We start from the raw sequence: 16,435 nt of genomic DNA on the forward strand, positions 1-16,435 counted from the left end.
GACGGGTATGTATATGTGCTTTCTTGAGCAGGGGGACCTTGCGGGCGCTGCAGGATTTCAGTCCTTCATGGCATAGCGTGTTACCAATTGTTTTCTTGGTGACTATGGTCCCAGCTGCCTTGAGATCATTGACAAGATCCTCCCGTGTAGTTCTGGGCTGATTCCTCACCGTTCTCATGATCATTGCAACTCCACGAGGTGAGATCTTGCATGAAGCCCCAGGCCGAGGGAGATTGCAGGTATTTTGTGTTTCTTCCATTTGCGAATAATCGCACCAACTGTTGTCACCTTCTCACCAAGCTGCTTGTGTAGGTCTACAATCTTGTGCTCCTAATCTCAGCTCGTTACCTGTATAAAAGACACCTGGGAGCCAGAAATCTTTCTGATTGAGAGGGGTCAAATACTTATTTCCCTCATTTAAATGCAAATCAATTTATAAAATTTTTGACATGTGTTTTTCTGGATTTTTTTGTTGTTATTCTGTCTCTCACTGTTCAAATAAACCTACCATTAAAATTATGGACTGATCATTTCTTTGTCAGTGGGCAAACGTACAAAATCAGCAGGGGATCAAACACTTTTTTCCCTCACTGTAAACAGCAACACCTCCACCATTGGCATTTCTATCTTTTCTGTAAATGTTATAACCTTGTATTGCTATTACTGTATCAAAAGGTATTATCTAAGTGAGTTTCAGAGATAGCCAGAATATAAAAGTCATCTGTTACTAGCAAATTATTTATTTAATGAACCTTGTTTCTTAAGCTACATACAGTTGAAGTCGGAAGTTTACATACACCTTAGCCAAATACATTTAAACTCAGTTTTTCACAATTTCTGACATTTAATCCTATTAAAATTCCCTGTCTTAGGTCAGTTAGGATCACCACTTTATTTTAAGAATGTGAAATGTCAGAATAATAGTAGAGAGAATTATTTATTATTTCAGCTTTTATTTCTTTCATCACATTCCCAGTGGGTCAGAAGTTTACATACACTCAATTAGTATTTGGTAGCATTGCCTTTAAATTGTTTAACTTGGGTCAAATGAGTCGGGTAGCCTTCCACAAGCTTCCCACAATAAATTGGGTAAATTTTGGCCCATTCCTCCTGACAGAGCTGGTGTAACTGAGTCAGGTTTGTAGGCCTCCTTGCTCGCACACGCTTTTTCAGTTCTGCCCACACATTTTCTATAGGATTGAGGTCAGGGCTTTTTGATGGCCACTCCAATACCTTGACTTTGTTGTCCTTAAGCCATTTTGCCACAATTTTGGAAGTATGCTTGGGGTCATTGTCCATTTGGAAGACCCATTTGCGACCAAGCTTTAACTTCCTGACTGATGTCTTGAGATGTTGCTTCAATATATCCACATAATTTTCCTTCCTCATGATGCCATCTATTTTGTGAAGTGCACCAGTCCCTCCTGCAGCAAAGCACCCCCACAGCATGATGCTGCCACCCCCGTGCTTCACGGTTGGGATGGTGTTCTTCGGCTTGCAAGGCCCCCCTTTTTCCTCCAAACATAACGATGGTCATTATGGCCAAACAGTTCTATTTTTGTTTCATCAGACCAGAGGACATTTCCCCAAAAAGTATGATCTTTGTCCCCATGTGCAGTTGCAAACCGTAGTCTGGCTTTTTTATGGCGGTTTTTATGACTCCAACCTAAGTGTATGTAAACTTCCGACTTCAACTCTATGTTAACGTGGGCTATTTTGAGCACTTTTCTTCTGGGATGCTTAATTGTTTTTATTGCTTTACTGGGAAGCTTAGCAGCAGTAGATGTGCTCATGTACTTTTTGTTAGTGCAGGGTGAGCTGCACACAGTGGATTGCCTCCTCGGGCACACCGGCTCAGTGCTAACAGTATAAATCTGGTTCTTAGGCACATGATTACAGCACACAATAGCTGTAGGATTCAGGGCAGTTAGAGGGACATAAATTAGGTTACTTATATTGTGACTACCGACGCCCCTGATGTAATGTACATTTTCTGAAGCATTTTGATAACTCTTAGTCACAATGGTAGGGAGTTGGGCTTGGGTCATTGCTAAGTTATTGTCTCAACGCAGCCTTATAATGCTGTGAAAGGATCCAGGAACCCAAATGATTTGGGTGGATCCCATCCTCCTTATAAAACGTGTTTTGTTTCCAAAAGGTATCGAAATTGTCAACAAAAAGTTACTCACATTGAGCTGCAATAATCACGTAGCCAGTTGTGAAGAGCAAGAATCCTGCTAAAGCATTCAATGCCATGATTCAGAGAGGGCACAGGGCCAGATATGATGGGTTTTTTGTTAGTGTCTAGCAGAGTGTCAATCAGCTCTTTAAAATCCAGTTTCAACAGTTCAGAGCTGCCCTTCATAATGTCATTAAAACCCACATGGACTACGATAGAATCGATTTCCATGTCCTGACGTAGTACTTTCGGGAGCAGCTTAGTAATGTAATTTACTCGAGCTCCAGGATAGGACATTGTTTTTGCACCAGGAACGGTCACATTTCTTGCCATGGAGATGCTCAAAATCACGACTGGCGAGAAGGATGAGGAAATTTGCCGACTCCCACGCTTCACAGGATGCAGGACTCCCCGACAGATGGAGAAGCCCCGCTCGATCCCGAGCAGGGACGGAAGATTGCTGACATTCGAAATCGTAGTAGTAGGCACTGCGGCCGCAGACACAGGCACCCCCAGCGACAAAGGTGCTGGAAGATCAGGCTCCAGGATGGCGAAACTATTCGTTGTTTGTATCCGCTCCGGGCCTCTCGTTGGGAGTGTAGACTGCTTTGCGGGAGGTCGCTGTCTTCGGCTTCCACGGCTCGTGACATGCGACCATCGTTGATTGCCTTTCTCCTCATGCTGTGCTCCTTCGACGGCGCTATCATATGGGGGAGCTCCGGGCAACACCGGCCAGTCGGATAATGACAAACGACAAGGCGGAGATGCATCCAACAAGCGCGAACGCCGTCCAGCCACCGGCGTAGAAAATGTAAACATTCCACTCTGCGTTTTCCCCAGTTTCTTACGTAGGCTGACGACCGGCGTGATCAAGGAAGCCACCTCAAGCCTATAATCCTCGGCAAGTAAACAATTGCCCGAATCAAAGCGTAATAGATACAGCTCCTACAGCGCTGGAACCGTTCATTTAGTTCTCCAGACAAAGATGGCTCCATTGCAAAACTAATCTGGTACCAACTTCGTTAGCTTGATGGCTAGCAGCTTAGCGTCTCTGTCAAGCAGGCTTCAACCTGTCTCTTAAGCGTGATTCCGGGACAAGAAATAGCGGTCCTAGGTGTTAAATGCTAACCGTGTCGTGGAATCCACGCAAAAACAAGTTCTGTATTCGTATTTATGAATAGCGTTATTGTTTTAATCAAAAATAACAAACCAAGTGTTTTCCAGCATCTCCTGTGAGGATCTTCTATAGTCGCATTGATATTAGTTAATCTCATTACCAATAAGAATAAAAAACCCTCGTTGCTTAAGCCATGATTAAAGAGTGCCTTCGGAAATTATTCAGACCCCTTTACTTTTTCTACATGACACACTTATTCTAAAAATTATTCAATTATTTTTTCCCCTAATCAATCTACACATGACACCCCATAATAACAAAGCAGAAATAGGTTTTTGGACATTTTTGGAAATGTATTAAACATAAAAAACTGAAAGTATTCAGACCCTTTACTCAGTACTTTGTTGAAGCACCTTTGGCAGCAATTACAGCCTCGACTCTTCTTGGGTATGAAGCTACAAGCTTGGCACACCTGTATTTGGGGAGTTTCTCCCATTCTTCTCTGCAGATCCTCTCAAGCTTTGTCAGGTTGGATGGGGAGTGTCGCTGTACAGCTATTTTCAGGTCTCTCCAGAGATGTTCGATCGGGTTCAAGACCAGACTCTGGCTGGGACACTAAAGGATATTCAGAGACTTGTCCCGAAGCCACTCCTGCATTGTCTTGGCTGTGTGCTTAGGGTCGTTGTCCTGTTGGAAGGTAAACCTTTGCCCCAGTCTGAGGTCCTGAGCGCTCTCGAGCAGGTTTTAATCAAGGATCTCGCTGTACTTTGCTCCGTTAATCTTTCCCTCAATCCTGTCTCCCAGTCCCTGCCGGTGAAAAACATCCCCACATCATGATGCTGCTACCACCATACTTCACCGTAGGGATGGTGCCAGGTTTCCTCCAGATGTGACGCTTGGCATTCAGGCCAAAGAGTTCAATCTTGGATTCATCATGTTGCTCATGGTCTGAGAGTCATTTAGTTGCCTTTTGGCAACTCCAAGCGGGTTGTCATGTGCCTTTTACTGAGGAGTGGCTTCCATCTGGCCACTCTACCATAAAGGCCTGATTGGTGGAGTGCTGCAGAGATGGTTGTCCTTCTGGAAGATTCTCCCATCTCCACAGAGGAAATCTGGAGCTCTGTCAGAGTGACCATTGGGTTCTTGGTCACCTCCCTGACCAAGGCCCTTCTCCCCCGATTGCTCGGTTTGGCCGGGCGGCCAGCTCTAGGAAGAGTCTTGGTGGTTCCAAACTTCTTCCATTTAAGAATGATGGAGGCCACTGTGTTCTTCGGAACATTCAATGCTGCAGAATTTTTTTGGTACCCTTCCCCAGATCTGTACCTCGCCACAATCCTGTCTCGGAGTTCTACTGACAATTCCTTAGACCTCATGGCTTGGTTTTTGCTCTGACATGCACTGTCAACTGTGGGACCTTGTATAGACAGGTGTGTGCCTTTCCAAATCATGTCCAATCAATTCAATTTACCACAGGTGGACTCCAATCAAGTTGTAGAAGCATCTCAAGGATGATCAACGGAAACAGGATGCACCTGAGCTCATTTTCGAGTCTCATAGCAAAGGGTCTGAATACTTATGTAAATAAGGTACTTCTGTTATCTATAAATTTGCAAACATTTCTAAAAACCTGTTTTTGCTTTGTCATTAAGGGGTATTGTGTGTAAATTGATGAGGGAAAACAATGATTTAATCCATTTTTAAATAAGGCTGTAATGTAACAAAATGTGGAAAAAGGGAAGGGGTCTTCCATTTCTCTTCCTCCTTAGCTATAGAGTGACAACCAAATTAATGCAACCAAATGACGGGGATTAACGGTACATTTACTACTGGTGACATATGTAATGGGGAATCAAAAGGGCAAACAATTCACACAATGAATGCGCAAGAATTGGCAGGATACAGATAAGCCATTCTGGAGAGACACACCCCTCCCCTTCTTCTTGTCTCAACATTTTAAATGATAATCAAGGCACATTATCTTCACACATATTTTAGATGCTTTTCAATGACAGCCGCAATTCAATAATCAGCTATGCCTATTGCCACTCACGCTGCCCAAATTGTGGGCTTCCCAAATAGGCATAGGCCTACGAGCTTCTACTTTAAAACAATCCACAGCAAAATATTTCAAAAACCTAATGATCCTCAATTCCTCTGGCTAAGTCATGCTTTCTGGTGAAGTATTTTGAATGATTTTATATATTTCTGTATAGACAGGAGAAATTATCTAATTTTGGCAAATGTATTTTCATTTACTTCCCCATTGGACCCACCACTGTAATTTCTCTCCTGTTCTATTGGTTTTCATATCAACTTTATTTTGTTGTCCAGAAGCCAAAAGGCACAATCCTAGTCATATTAGCAACCCATCCTAGTTGTTCTATCTTTAGATTCCCCCTCTTTCTAAGTGTCTGACATAGATTTTCATCTCCGTCACATGGATCCGCTATCAGGTGCGCTGTTTAGAATGGTGTTTTCCCGCTAATTGCATTGTGGCCAATTTTTGAAAAGGACGTTTTATTGGCTGCTTCATTACATGAGTTGCATGTTCTGTTAAAATGCATTACCATAACCTAAATGTGATTTCTGTCATTCTGAAAACCGTGTGTGGACGCCCTAATGGGTTATGCACCCAATGCATATGGGTCAGGTACATTTCTCAAATGGCCGGTACATTAAAATCTTCCCGGTCATGTTGTCTGGCGCAACACTTTCCTAACGGAAACCCTGGCTGAGAGCTATTGAAGTGGCTTGTCAGAGACCTGTCTCCTCTTTGGTCTAATTGAATCATGCCCAGCTGATGGGTTAAGCATCCTGCTCTGCTCTTAATGGCCCATTACAGTGCATTCCAATAGGATGTGGCGAGAACTGCAAGAGCACTGAGACAGCGTTTTCTCCGACAGGCAAATTAACTTCAAGACCTCTCAGGCCACAAAGAGTCAGCATCAGATAATGAGATACAGGTTTATGGGGCAGGTATTGGAGGTGGCCAACACAGACAGTACAGACACATAGGAACGAACCCCACTACTAGCCTAGTAATAGGTGTAGAAAATATGAAAAAGGATTCAATCATGTGCACTGAAGAGGGATATATACTGAACAAAAATATAAACGCAACATGTAAAGTGTTGGTCCCATGTTTCATGAGCTGAAATAAAAGATCCCAGAAATGGTCCATATGCACAAAAAGCGTATTTCTCTCAAATGTTGTGTACAAATTTGTTTACATTCCTGTTAGTCAGCATTTATCCATTGCCAAGACAATCCATTCACCTGAACGGTGTGGCATATCAAGAGGTTGATTAAACAGCATGATCATTACACAGGTGCACCTTGTGCTGGGGACAATAAAAGGCCACTAAAATGTGCAGTAGTGCCACAACACAATGCCACAGATGTCTCAAATTTAGAGGGAGTGTGCAATTGCTGACGGCAGGAATGCCCACCAGAGCTGTTGCCAAATAATTAAATGTTAATTTCTCTACCATGAGCCACCGCCAACGTTGTTTTAGAGAATTTAGCAGTACGTCCAACCAGCCTCACAACCGCAGACCACGTGTAACCATGCCAGCCCAGGACCTCCACGTCCGGCTTCTGCAGGATCGTCTTAGACCAGCCACCCAGACAGCTGATGAAACTGTGGGTTTGCACAATCGAATAATTTCTGCATAAACTGTCATGTGCATGCTCGTTGTCCTCACCAAGATCTTGACCTGACTGCAGTTCGGCGTCATAATGGTATGGGCAGGCATAGACTACGGCCAACGAACATAATTACATTTTATCGATGGAAATTTGAATGCACAGAGATACCGTGACAAGATCCGAGGCCCAATGTCGTGCCATTCATCCGCCCTCAGCACCTTATGTTTCAGCATGATAACGCATGGCCCCATGTCGCAAGGATCTGTACACAATTCATGGAAGCTGAAAAGGTCCCAGTTCTTCCATGGCCTGCATACTCACCAGACATGTCACCCATTGAGCATGTTTGGGATGCTCTGGATCGACCTGTACGACAGCGCATTCCAATTCCCGCCAATATCCAGCAACTTCGCACAGCCATTGAAGATGAGTGGGACAACATTCCACAGGCAACAATCAACAGCTTGAGCAACTCTACGCAAGGGAGATGTGTCACACTGCACAATCCACGCCCCTACCTTTTCTTTTAAGGTATCTGTGACCAACAGATGCATATGTGTATTCCCAGTCATGTGAAATCCATAGATTAGGGCCTAATGAACTTATTTAAATTGACTGATTTCCTTATATGAACTGTAACTCAGTAAAATCTTTGAAATTGTTGCATGTTGCATTTATATTATAGTTCTGTTATAGAAATGATTTGAGTTTAACACCCTGCAAACATACACTGTGTATCACATCTTTTTTATTCCTTGTGTTACTATTTTATTTATTTTATTTATTTTTTTTATTGGCCACCAGTTGTATTCGGCGCATGTGACAAATAAAATTACTACACACCTTTATAGGGTTAGGGTTCCTACATGGCTATATTGCCATGTTACATAGCTTGTTTACGGAAGAAAGACAGAAGACATAGTGGTAATTATTTATCTTGCGTGCTCCGAACACCTGTGTGTAAGCATAACTGGGGAGGAAGTGTAGTTCGTCAACTGGAGGCACACTCAGCTTGTGGATCTGTGCAAAACTGCTACTACAGTAAGTGTATATTTTTTATTAGAAAGATTTTTCTCGCTGATATTAAAGATAAGGGTTTGAAAGTGATGAGTCACTTTTCTAAACGTTAAAACACCGCCTCGGAATTGTAGTTCACATGCACCAAACTGTATGTGTAGACAGCTTGACATAAATGGTAGCAGAGGGTGAATGTTGAACTTTTGTTGCACACATATCCAGATGATGCTGCATACCATTTTGCACAATCACACTGTCGGTGTGATCGAGGCGTAAGCAAGCGGTTCGGATCTGCTGGCTAGCATAAGCTATCCTACAGCTGAGCCATGATGCTGCAGGAGCGAGTAGTATCCATATTAGGCTATCATGTCTCCATATTCGCTATAGCACAGAGACATAAATCATGCATAAACAAGTCAATGCAAAGCTAACTTGAGGTCACAGGAACGCTTAATATTCGTCTCTAGATGGTAACTTACCATTCGCAAAACCAAATCGACAACAACCCATTAGTTTATCTTGCTCTGTTTGGACGCATATTTTGGCTACAAACGTTAAAAAAAATTATAATCATCATCATAATAATATAAGACGTTTCGCTTGTGTATCCCTTGAAAACAACGTCGACACTGAAAATGGAGAACGGTGTGTATGCTTATGAGTACTAGGCTATCGCGCCAGTAGAGCTTGTATTTGAATGTACGCGTGGTATTTACATCGCTTACGGATGGCGGAGGGGAATGCAACATGCAGTACATTTACAAGCACAGTAGCCTAATGATACGATATTAAACTGATTATGGCAGTAGGCAGATTATACAATAGTCATGTAAACACCCTACTCTGCTTATCTTAATGTGCGTAAATTCAAAATAGAAGTAAGCATACGCCGATTAAAACACCTGGATCTCTGAGCAATCTTTCCAATTATTAGGTAATGTAAACACCTTAATTGGCGTTCCAGTGGTGTATTTGATCTGCGCATGTGCTAGCATTTAGCACGAGTGAAGTGAGTTCGGAGCAACTGAATGTATGCGTTTTAGAAGTAGTTTTCACATACAAACTTTATATGTCAGAACTCAGAATCAAATATGCTTGCCAAAAATAACATGTTCGCTGTGGTAGATCGTTTATTTCGATTGGCGATTTTCTGCATTTATTAAAGTGCCATCAGGTTTAGATGAGCAATTTTCTGCATTTATCAGTGCCATCAGGTAGACTGATTTCAGATGTGTCCATGTAAACATGATTAGGAAAATCGTTATTGCAAAGCATGTAAACGTTTTAATCGAACTATATTACATTAAACCTGACTATCCACAATAATCGCATTATTGTGTGCATGTAACCGTACACATTGTTGCGGTTGGGTGTAATTGTTACAATGCAACATTGTAGCAACGTCAACACTGTTGGTTTTAATGGATGAATGATTAGCGGTTTGCTACAGTGCAACATGTAAAGGCAACAGTGCAGAGCACATTAGGCAATACAACTCCCGCGAATAACGGAACAGGTAACCCATCAAATGGGTGTTCAATCAAAGGCATAGCCTATTCGTAGACTCAGTTTAGCCTATTGTATATATCAAAGAAAGCCGCAGCAACATTTCTAACTGTTGCTAATGGCTGAACAGTGGACAAATCTAGCAAATGATGGACCGCATAGATAACTATAGCGGCTGTTTTCAAACTCATTAAGTAGCCTACAAGTACTGGTTAGCCTAATTAGCAACTGGCTATTTCGTCAGCTGTAGCCTATCATATTCTTGCAAAAAAAAATCGAATTGAATAGACTACGCCGTTGTAATCAACCCACGGGGATGAAGAATAGCCACCACATATCGAAAAACCACAAACAGCAGCCTGTAGCTCACCTCTTTGTAGGAAAAAGAGGCTTGCTAATTGCTACCCAGTGTAACATCACCGCTCCATCCCACTGATTACATCTAGAGAGCATCATCACGCGCATCCATTGTGCTTGAACGCCAACAGAGCATCAATGGAGATCAATGTGGACAATACACCATCACTGATTTATGCGGTAAAAACAAAATAAATATGTACTTAAACTCACAAAAAAATGACATTTGGAAGAAAGTTATTATAAATCTATATTTTCAATGGCAATGGAATTGTCTCTTAGTGATTGCCAAGTTAAAACATTTACATTTTTACATTTACATCATTTAGCAGACGCTCTAATCCAGAGCGATTTACATTGTGTTTTGCAGGGAATTCTTAACTCTACCATGTTACTTCAGACCTCACATACCTTCTCTCCTGACTCATGAATTGCCCTCCTCTTGTTTGGAAATCGGTTACAGTCGATTTAATATAGCTAGGCTACTCAGCCATTTCCTCACCAAACACTTTTTCCCAGTCGAAACTTTTTTTAACGGAATGACCGGAAACAACCTGGAGGGCATTTCGGTAGTAGTAGTTCTTGTGTACAACTGCAGCCAGAGCATCTCAATGGCCTACTATGGGTGGTAGTCGCAAATCGAATCCCCCTCGGATAAAAAATACTTCAATACCCAGCATGCATTGTAAGGAAAACGGTCCAAGCGCACTGTTACAACTGTTTTCGTAATCTAAAATCATTATGAGGTTCCTAAATGAAATAACGCACTACAGCTGACTGTTACAAGACAGTCTTCTTTGTTACAATGTCAGCTATGTTTAATTCAACATTTTTATTTTTATTATCACAAAAGACCATAATGATATGCTGGTAACTGGTCTCATAAGCTTTCAGAGCAACTTGAGCACAAATGGAGCATGGACAACTCTAAAGCTAAATGTGTTTTAAGAGCTTTTGATGAGTCAAGCTTGAACTCGTTTTTTAGCAAAAGACAAAGCTCTTGATGTACTGCACTCTTATGGGGAAAAAAGGGACTAAGTAGAACCATAACATGTTCTATGGCTGCCCCTGTAGGATAACCCTTTTTTTGGATCCAGGTAGAACCCTTTTTGGGCTGGGTAGAACCCTTTTTGGGCTGGGTAGAGCCCTTTTTGGTATCAGGTAGAACCTTTTCACCAATATGAAGTGTTTGTTTGGTGAGTGCTACCTGGAACTAAACGTGTTCTACCTTGAACCAAAAAAGGGTTGTCCTACAGGGACAACTGCAGAACCTGCTTTGAACCCTTTTTCTAAGAGTGTGCAGGTGTAGGCATAAGTCTTACTTTATGTCGAACAATTTTATTCTTGTTTCATATGTAACAATTATACAGAACGTGTCATATCAACTGTAATAGCCTAATTGTTGCCATGAATAGAACAAATATATATTAAGTCAGTTTATCATATTGAAGATAATTTTTAGATTGAAGGTACATTGAATCAGATCAAGTAGGCTACAGTATAGCTAAAGCCTGTAAACTCTGCAAGCTCCAGCTTCAATTTACATTGGACACACAGCCTCATCTAGTGGCTGAATGGTAGTAAATAGTTTACTGACTCCTGAACATGCTGCTTATTTTCTTGACATTATAGTTATGCTCTAGGAATGATCTTGTGCCAGTGGGTTGTGATGTGAAGGGAAGGCAGGAAGGACTAACGGAGTATGAAACAAAGGGATGGATCAGCTGGAAGCTGTGGCAGAACATTACAAATAAGATAGTGTTTTTATTGACCATAACAGATTTACGGGGAATAACATTTGGTAAAACAGAACTCATCAGTTTCCATAATCACAAATATATTATTTGCCTAAATGCCATGTTTCTTACTGGAAGGTTTACGTGAGGGCACTAAATTGAAAACAGATCATAAGAGAGCATGTTTTTCCTTGGTTAAAAATAAATTATAGATTTTTGTAGGACAAAGGAATGCAATGATGACTACTGAAAACTACTATTTTAACCTTTACAACATGCACATCTGATCGAATCCACTACTCCGTTGGTACTCTCTAATAGGTTCTCCACAGCTAGAACTGAATGGAGGAAGTTTTTTTGAATACATATTCTAGTATTTTGAAACCCGTTATGCACTTGACTAAATCATTGCATGATAATGTATGTGTACAGAGCTGCCTGTCAACAACTTTTCCATGTAACTTCATCAAGGAAGAAGCGTTTTTAAGTCTATAAATCTGATTTCAGCTTGATGGTTGTTCTTAGATTGAGACATTATAAAGTAATCAGGCATTGGGCAGTATTACACCTCCTTAGATATGAGCATGTGCCCTTTGCTCTGATAACATTGCCATGCCTCTCTCTGCCTAACAACAACAACAACAACATTAAGGTAGAGTTAGACTCACTATTTTTTTTTTTTGTCATTTAGCAGACGCTCTTATCCAGAGCGACTTACAGTTAGTGAATACATATATATATATTTTTTATACTGGCCCCCTGTGGGAATCGAACCCACAACCCTGGCGTTGCAAACGTCATGCTCTATCAACTGGACGACGCTGGGCCAATTGTGCGCCGCCCATGAGTCTCCCGGTCGCGGCCGGCTGCGACAGAGCCTGGATTCGAACCAGGATCTCTAGTGGCACAGTTAGCACTGCGATGCAGTGCCTTAGACCACTGCGCCACTCAGGAGTTATTTCTTAAGAACTCTGTCTGTCTGAGGTGTTGATGGAACACTGCAGCCAGATGTTTTGTCCAACATAACGAAACATGATCTGGTTCCCTGGTGTACATAGTACATAGTGAAGGCCAGCGACAGATATCTGTTGTGATGGGTTCTTTCAGGTTTTCTAGTGCTGTATCAGGTTGCCTTTGCATGTTAGGAGACATTATTTATTCCGGTGGTCCTCCTACATACTTGCACCAATAATAGTATGCAGGGGGTAGAATTGATTAGGCAACAATCTAGGCAGGAATGTTTGGGGACCAGGCCAGCTGCAGAGGATTTGATCACTGGCTGCAGCTGGATAGCAGGACAACCAGGGCTGGCTCCAGGCATAAGCGACATAAGCGGTCGCTTAGGGCCCCCGGCCGCTAGGGGGCCCCCGACCCAAAAACAATTTTTACTATTTTTTTAGGAACTCAGACGAAGTCTCAACTTACTGTTTATATTTAGAAGGTGCCATTTCAAAATGTGGTTGTGCATCAGCAGTTTTTCTCTTGTTATGTCAGTCACTCACAGTCACTCAATTAGCCATGTCAGCAAACAATTTTTTGATAGGTAAGTTAGTCTAGCCATCTATCTACTGTAAACTTGTAGTAATCATGTCTGAATACCGACCTGGCACGCAGGGCGTGATCTCCAGGGGGCCTGTCATGCCATATAGTGTCCATCTGCCAAAAAGTGTGTGTCCCCCCTCCCCTTATAGGGCTGTTGCTAGAACTCACCGGCCTACGTAATTAACCAAAGCGTCCGTTGCTATGCTGGTCGCTTGCCTCTATTTTACCCTGTAGCAGTCGCAGCGGATGGAGGATGCGAGAAGTTCTAGTTCTAGTTCTAGTTCTATTTCACCTCCTAAGCGCTTGCTTGGTCCGCGCTAATCTATTACCTCAGAATCGCTCTCCAAGGACTACTGCTTCAGAAGACCGAAAAGAGAACACTCTTTCTTTACCATATATTTGTCTTTATATAAGAAAATATTGCTAAATAGGAATAAATAATTTAAGCTCTTTTTAGGTTGATTTTAGATTGACATTGCTAGCTACTTATTTACCTCAGCCTGCCTAGTCAGCTAGCTAGCAAGCCAGACTGTTTTATTTAGCTTTCCAACCAGGTGAAGTACCATGAAGACACCACTGATCTCGACAAGAGGCCAACATTCCTAGGGGGGCAGAGAATATCACAATTCAGGGTAACGTTAAGTAGTTACCTTTTATTAGATCACTGGAAGGATTTATTGTACAACCATCTTTCAACACTTAGCCATCTAGGGTCTCCACAGAGCTAGGTAAATCTGCTTTTAGTTCCAATGCACCGTATTGCTGGAACAAAATTCAAAATACATTTCATCTTGATGTTCTGGTGCCATTCTGGCAACTTAAAGTATTGATTGGGGACTTATTTGTGGAGGAATGTAACTTTTATTCTGGGTGATTTGTGACGTTTTATTTGTGCTTCCCATGACTGTATTTTTGTATTTTAATGTGTATATGTTTGGGTATAATGTGTATATTTATGTTGTATAGACTAGGCACATTTGTAAAATAGACCTAGGTCTCAATGTGTTTTCCCTTCTAAAATAAAGGTTAAATAAAATAAAAAATAAAAAATTAAAGTTGGTCATTTACATGTTGCCGGCCGTCCTGCAGCAGAAAGGGGGCACAGATTGTTTGATATTGGAAACAGTCTTACTCTCTGCAGAGGTAAGGAACCCTCCATGGCACGATACCATCAGAAATCCATGGGGTATTTTTCTCCCCGCTCTGCTGAGGAGTATCTTTCTCTGCTCATACAGGCGTAATAAAGCCCTAGTGCACTAATTTGATGGACATTTATTTTAAATATTAATATTTGTTGTTGTTGTGATGTATCAGGGGTGCTGCAGCAACCAACCAGCTATGTCGGTGCAGGAGATGCTGCAAGCATTTTCATGTGTCTTGTTTGTCTCATGTCGTCAATGTCCGTGAATTTGTCTGTCCATTGATCCAAGATGGCGTAGCAGTGCGGTCGTGTTTTTTTTCTGTGTCCTTGTGTAAATAGCCAGTTTTTTTTATTTTTATATATTTCTCAATTTTACTTTTCATTCTTTAACTAAATATATTTTCCTGCAACCCGCCTCACCCAACGTGGAAAGGATTCTATTATTTATTTATAACTTTTATCAAGAACCTTAAGCTGAAACTAGTCTAGCTGCAACTGAATGGCTACTTGCTATTAGCCACCGTTAGCGTCTTCACCATTGTCCGTGGCCTGCACTACCCACCAGCCAGCTCTAGCTCTAGCCTGGACAATTTGTCGGCCAGTCTGCACAGCGTGCTATTGACCCAGAGCATATCGGATTTTCTACCGGAATCACTGGACCCTAGCGCCGGACCATTGCAACCAGCTAGCTGCAACCAAATGGCTGTTGTCGTTGGCTAATTACCATTGCCCCTTAGCAAGCACCAGTTAGCCTTGAGCTAGCCTCAAGCCAGGCCCATCTCCCGGCTATCTACCTCTCTGTCAACCGGACGGGACCTCCTAGTGTTGACACGGAGCCCCGCCAATCCAACACGACTGGTTTGCCGTCGTCTGATGTGGTTTCAACAGGCTTCCCGTTACGACGTCGACCACGAAGATCCATCTGCTAGCCCCAGCCCGCTAGCACACTCAAGCCGGGCCTCTTGCTCGCCAGTGCTGTAGCAGCCCCCGAACTACCTCCGAACTCTCCTATTGCTGTTCACCGGACCTTATGATAACTCAGCTATACAGTTGATGCCTGCTGGACTGTTCCTTTATACGGTACCGCATCCTGTTTATGTTCAGCCTCAGCCCAAACTTTGTCGCCATTAACAGCTGTTGTCTTAGCTCTCTCGAATAACACCTGTGATTGCTTTATGCCTCTCTCCCATGTCAATATGCCTTGCTTATTGCTGTTTCGGTTATTTCTTATAGTACTATTTCCCTGTAGAGCCCCCAGCCCAGCTCAACCTGCCTTAGACAGCTCCTTTGTCCCACCCCCCATACACGCGGAGACCGACTCAATCGGTGCCTCCAGTGATGCTATCTCTTTTATCGTTACCTAACGCTTAGGTTTACCTCCATTGTACTCATATCCTTCCATATCCTTGTCTGTATATAATGCCTTGAATCTATTCTACAAAGGCCGGAAATCTGCCCCTTTTTTTCTCTGTACCCAACGCACTAGAAGACCAGTTCTTAAAGCCTTTAGCCGTATCCTTATTCTACTCCTCCTCTATTCCTCTGGTGATGTAGAGGTTAACCCAGGCCCTGTAGCCCCCAGTATCACTCCTACTCCCCAGGCGTTATCATTTGTTGATTTCTGTAACCGTAAAAGCCTTGGTTTCTTGCACGTTAACATCCGAAGCCTCCTCCCTAAGTTTGAGTTATTCACTGCATTAGCACACTCCACCAACCCCGATGTTCTAGCAGTGTCTGAATCCTGGCTTAGGAAGCCCACCAACAATTCAGAAATGTCCATCCCCAACTACAACATTTTCCATCTCGATAGAACTGCCAAAGGGGGTGGGGTTGCAATCTACTGTAGAGATAGCCTGCAAAGCTCTATCGTACTATCCAGGTCTGTGCCCAAACAGTTTGAGCTTCTACTTCTAAAAATCCACCTTTCCAGAAATAAGTCTCTCACTGTTGCCGCTTGCTACAGACCCCCTCAGCCCCGAGCTGTGCCCTGGACACCATATGTGAAATGATTGCCCCTCATCTATCCTCAGAGTTCGTACTGCTTGGTGACCTAAACTGGGATATGCTTAACACCCTGGCCAACCTACAATCTAAACTAGATGCCCTCAATATCACACAAATGATCAACGAACCTACCAGGTACAACCCAAAATCTGCAAACTTGTGCACCCTCATAGATATCATCCTGACAA

At 42.5% G+C, this 16,435-nt stretch overlaps 1 protein-coding gene across 1 annotated transcript in view; it reads right to left on the reverse strand.

Moving 5' to 3' along the window:
- Positions 1-10,310, reverse strand: part of LOC311139170 (phosphatase and actin regulator 4B-like) — a 62,322-nt gene extending 52,012 nt beyond the window's left edge. Inside the window, exon 1 of the mRNA XM_084174062.1 lies at positions 10,236-10,310. The gene's annotated coding sequence lies outside the window, so the exon portion shown is untranslated. The remainder of the gene's footprint in view (positions 1-10,235) is intronic.
- Positions 10,311-16,435: the final 6,125 nt, after the last annotated feature.

The sequence above is a fragment of the Coregonus lavaretus genome (assembly GCF_964263955.1).
Source record: "Coregonus lavaretus genome assembly, chromosome: 13".
Lineage (NCBI taxonomy): Eukaryota > Metazoa > Chordata > Actinopteri > Salmoniformes > Salmonidae > Coregonus > Coregonus lavaretus.